Source organism: Dreissena polymorpha, chromosome 10 (assembly GCF_020536995.1).
Source record: "Dreissena polymorpha isolate Duluth1 chromosome 10, UMN_Dpol_1.0, whole genome shotgun sequence".
NCBI classification, from domain to species: Eukaryota; Metazoa; Mollusca; class Bivalvia; order Myida; family Dreissenidae; genus Dreissena; species Dreissena polymorpha.
The window spans coordinates 21,450,772-21,456,240 of record NC_068364.1 but is presented as its reverse complement, the minus strand read 5'-3'; the positions used below and the strand labels follow the sequence as shown (position 1 = coordinate 21,456,240).

General features: G+C 35.7%; 1 long non-coding RNA gene across 1 annotated transcript in view; it reads left to right on the top strand.

The window, feature by feature from the left end:
• LOC127847808 (uncharacterized) overlaps nucleotides 1–5,469 on the top strand; it is a 5,636-nt gene continuing 167 nt past the window's right edge. The window contains exons 1-2 of the long non-coding RNA XR_008034178.1: nucleotides 1–206; nucleotides 4,761–4,799. This is a non-coding gene — a long non-coding RNA (uncharacterized LOC127847808). The remainder of the gene's footprint in view (nucleotides 207–4,760; nucleotides 4,800–5,469) is intronic.

Below are 5,469 nucleotides of genomic sequence, written 5' to 3'. Positions count from 1 at the left end.
AATACTCGAAGTTTGATTGTCTTGTGTATTGTATATTATATTGACACACGTTAAGAATGTCAAAGGAAACCAACGAACACGCAGGCGGTTGCTGCACTTATAGAAATGTGTAACTCGAGTGTTATGTCGGTTTTAACCATCGTTTTAGGAAGTACATTTCTGGCGAAGTCATAGATCGGTGTACAGAAGGCTAACGCCAGTTCAAAGTAAGACATATAATTCATATATCCGTATTTAGTTTGGAAAGGCCCTTCCCCACTTCCGGTAAGTGTATATGACGTAATATTTTGAATGAACCACAAAGGGAAATACCATTTTTGTTTTGGATAACCCCACACATGTCTGCGCAATGGATTTTAATCGGCTTATATATCACAGATCTGCATTAGCAAACAAACAAAAGGAAAATTCAGGGAATATATCGTATTTAGTATTTGAGAAAAAAAAACTTAAGTAATTATGTATCCAACAGTGACATTGTCAGTTACTGTTTGCATATTTACTGTGTGCTTATCCGCTTGCTGGAAATCGTGTGTATGCATCGATGATAAGGCGACGTGTAGAATATCAGACCCAAGTAGCCTAGTTCTAAGTGACAATATTCGCGAAGTAGTTTTGCACGGTGTTAATGCATCGTTTCTAACGAATAAGACATTTTCTGTTGAACGCCAATGGGCAAATATACAAACGACGGAAATATGGGCGGTTGTCGGCGAAACTCTTGGCAGTCGTGTTTTCTAAAGACTTTCCAATCTTACCTACCTTGGCTATCACAATGAGTACATGTACGATGCAGCAAATGATACATTATGTAGTTTGCACAAACGTAAAGAATTGAACTTTTCCGGGAAGATTCGTTTTTGGAGTGGCAACTTCATTCACAGCATGTATTCCGATTGCCTTCCGCGATTGAATAAACTAACCCTGACAGACATGGGTTCACTGCTTTCTATCAGAGCGACGAACAATTTCTTTAAAAGCATCGCTGGTCGCGACATACTGAGGAATATAACATACCTGTACATGTCTCACATAAGCTTTCACATTTTGGATTAAAAAGGTTTCATTAGGAGCGGACTCTGTAATTCCGCCAATGAACTTTATTTGAGGCATGCTGCACTCACATTCATAAAAAAATCTGCCTGAAAAACCTTGTTCCAGTTTTAAAGTAATCGACATACGTGATTCACATTTTTCGAAACCGTTTGTCAATGAGCTTTTTGTTGCTAAAGAGAAAGTTAAATGCCTTTTTGCAAATTTTATATTCAACGTTGAGGAGCTGTATGTTATAAGATGAAGTTGATTGTGACTTGGCGTCATGTCCGTACAAAATTAAGAAAGTCAGCCTAGAAAATAATTTGATGAAACGGTTGAATGTTTCCGTTAAACTTCACAATGACACCAAGAAAACGGTGGAATGGATACGTCTGTCTGGAAACATTCTCGAATTCCTATCCCCTCAGTTTCTAACGCCATCGACGAATCTTAAATATTAAGATGTATCAAATAACCAGCTTCACAAGATGCAAGACTATTACGACGATACGTTTGAACTACTTATTAAAAACTATACCAAGATGAAAGTTTTTAAATTAATGAAAAACGGTCTTGCTCGCATTCCTTTTAACATGTTTTTGACTAATTCAGAATTAGTCTTTCTCACAATAACCTTTCTTCGCTAGACTTCAAAATCGGCCACTTGACAAATCTTAAAGTGCTGAATTTATCATACAACGCGATACATTTCATAAATGTACAAACAAGAGAAACGATGGAACAACTAGCAGTCGCCCAAAACTCGTTTCTAATAGACCTGTCCAATATGCCATACATTTGCTCGTGTGATGATGACCATATGGAAACGATCCAATGGATTCACACAACTCACTTCTAAATAATGAACGGTACGATGCAATAATAAGATAGCTTTATTTGATACCTTTATTTATTTTCAGTTTTTGTCCATGCCTATATTTCATAATTTTATTTTACATGATTAGTATTTAAGTGAGATACACTGACATTTGGTTAATAATACTGTACGGTGTTTGCATGTTATGTTCATGATCATGCATACTGGATTTGATTCTGTATTTCCATATTTTATAGATTACAGATGCGCCTAGTAATATGCTATGCGTATAGCGACAAAAGATGTTAACAGATGGAGAAATATGCTTTATTTATATTAGTGTAAATTTTTAAATAAAAATGTTTTTTTGTAAGATATCACTTGTTTTGTTAGATACTCTATTTGTCGTTTAGGTTCATGTGTATTGTGTTGTCACACCTTTACAGAATAAATTATTTTCATTATGGGAAAGTATGAGTCATAACTTTCCATTCATCACGTGCACGCTTACAAGTTAAAGAGCGCCATGGTTTATGTTTCGATAACACGACGTATTTGATATTTCGTCATGTACGGGAACTGTAAAAAATCTTAATATGCCAGATGGAGTTCAGACCGCGGATTTCTGTATTCTGACAATTCATAATCATTGCATTTTCTCTTTTAAACAATCTTATAGGATAAAATCAGTTCAAACGGACCCAATGCGAATGCGGTATGGCGCGAGTTTATATGTCGTTTTCATCAAAAGTTAAGCTTATATGATCGAATTCAGTAAAAAATGACTGAAATCTCAACCAAGAATATACAAAAAGACTAAGTCCAGGATCAACACAGCAGTTGTTTTATTCACAAATACGGCTTGCTTTCCTCGTAATTTTAGCATACATGATATGATTTTAAAATAACCTGACAACATCTAGTTCATTAGGTAAAATTAAAGTTACAACGGTTGTTAACCCTATGTGACCTAGCCCGAAAAATCCAGATCACCATAGGTATCGAACCCGGGACCTACCGGTTCCAAATCAGGCCGACACTATACCGCGTCGCTAGCTCATGTAGAAAGGCAGCGTGGGATCTCCTTATACCGAACACACACCCTATAATTGTGAAATTCTTCCACGAATTTCCTATTGCCATGACATCTGTGGGATGTCTGTGTTTTTTTTACCAATGTGTCAGACGTCCCAATGTATCCCAGCCCGACCACCATTGGGATTGAACCCAGGAACTCCCGGTTCCAAATCAGGCAGACTTATTTTTTTTAAGCACATAAATCTTTATATAATTTTTAATATTTTACATGGTTAACATAATTTTCATTCCGGTACACACACACAAAATCAAGGAAAGCGATTCAAACAATCTGGAGTTCACCAAAATGTTACAATGTAGAAGTACAATATACAAACAATGACGCACATGTGTTTAAGAGATGTTAATGGTCATTAACACATATGTGATTTTGTTTTTATATTCTCAGTAGCTGAACACACCTTAAAGGCAATAAGCCTTCTAAGCGGAATATGACAATCCACATTATTTGGTGAAATAGATTTTGCATATGTTTGCATAATACAAAATATAAAAATTGGTCTTAAAGGAGAACTTAAACTGCCTTGCTATATGAACTAGCGTTTATAGCGACGCGGTATAGTGTCTGCTTGATTTGGAACCGGGAGGTCCCGGGTTCAATCCCCATTGTTGTAATGGATTTTTTCTGCCTTGGTTACATTGGCGCCTTATGTACAGAAAACCTACATGTGTGTCAGGCGTCCCTCAGATGTCATGGCATGGTGAAATTCGTGGAAGAATTCCTCTATTGGAGGGTGAGTGTGTAGCAGGATTCGTTATAAGGAGATTTTAAACTGCCTTGCTAGATAAGCTAGCTATTATAGCGACGCGGTAGAGTGTTTCCTCATTTGGAATCGGGAGGTCCCGGGTTAAATCCCAATTGTGGTAAGGGAGTTTTTCTGGCTGGGTTACAACTTTATAAGTCACATTTATTGTCGAATCTTCATGAGATGTTGTCAGAACATTTATTGTTATGATATCTCAGATGTGTTCGAAAATAGTTCAGGTCAATTAAAACATGGCCGGTAAAGGCTGGGGCAGTTTATATTATATGGATGAAATAAAACCTTGTAAACACTCTAGAAACTACGTTTTAGTCAAATCTTCAAGAAACTTGGTTAGAACATTTGTTCTAATGATTGTTTAGCCTTATTCAAAATTGCTCCGGCAAATTGAAAAAAATTACCACTAGGGGGCGTGGCAGTTTTCTTTATACGGCTTTAGTACAACCATTTTAACATTCTAGAAGCCACATTTATTATTCACTCTTCATGGAACTTGGTCAGAACACTTGTTAACATGTCATTGGGGTAAATGTTCAGACCAATTTTCATTATGATTGAACTATACATATGGTCTCTAGAGTGTTAATACGATAATTTATGACGACGCATGTGTATTCATATTCTGATACCTTCTTCTTATTAGAGTTAAGTTAAATTTCCGATTATTTTCACTACACAAGTTGCTTACATAAATTTGAAACGTAAGTTTAACATGTTCTACATAAACACCAGTAAGGATTGATTAAAAAAATGTGTGCATGATCTTTGAATATGTTTTCATATGCAATTAAATAGAATTAGTCATCGATTTAAAAAGAATGCTTTGAAGTAGCGAGATAACCATATAAACGTTATGTCTATATTTATCGTAACAAAATAACAGTTAATAAGCGAATCAACAAAGATCATCCGGCGAACATAATTTCACTGCTAGCATGAGATAATACTTTTCTGAATTAGATTGGGGCTGAATTTTAGTATTTTGGGCCATATATGTAGTTATTAACTGGTAGCTGAACAATTTTAATTAAGTTCTTTTTTCTCAGATAACACATTCAGTTGCTTGATGGACCAGGAAATGCGAAGTGAGTAATACATTGGTTAGTCAGATAGAGTTCTGTGTAAGGGAAGCAACTACAGCTTAACCTTGCCAGTTAGAAAAAAAGTTGTGTCATTGTATATATGCAAAACGCGATGTTCATTAATAGCTTGTATGCCGCTTCGAGTTATAATTTAAGTTTCCCAATACAATGAGTGAAAACATTTATTAAAGAATAGAAATGACAATGAGGTCAATACATTTTGGCTTGCAGGTGTGCGTTATTCAATTACACTAGTTATGATGATGTAGTGTACATACTTAAACGGAATGAAGCCAATTGTTGCTTTTTGTAGTAACTGTCACCATCAACAGACCAATTTTTTGTTATTACATTTGTGCTTTTCAAACAGCTTTCGATGTCATAATTGAAGATTAAGTGGTGGCCGACTTTGTGTCCGGTACACGAATTTTCACCAAAATATATGTCCGTGGTAACTGACCGTGGGTTTCTTAACAGATGCAAACAATGACAAATCAAATGTAGAGAAAATACTACACTACAATGTACAAAGCCGCCTACCACTCGTCTTTGTGATATGTTTCATTGTGTTGGAAGATAATTGGAAGAGCATCATCTGCTGGTATAAAGTAAACGTGTTTATAAAGAGAGGTCACTGAATAATTAAGATGAATTAAAGAACAGCTGTTTGAGG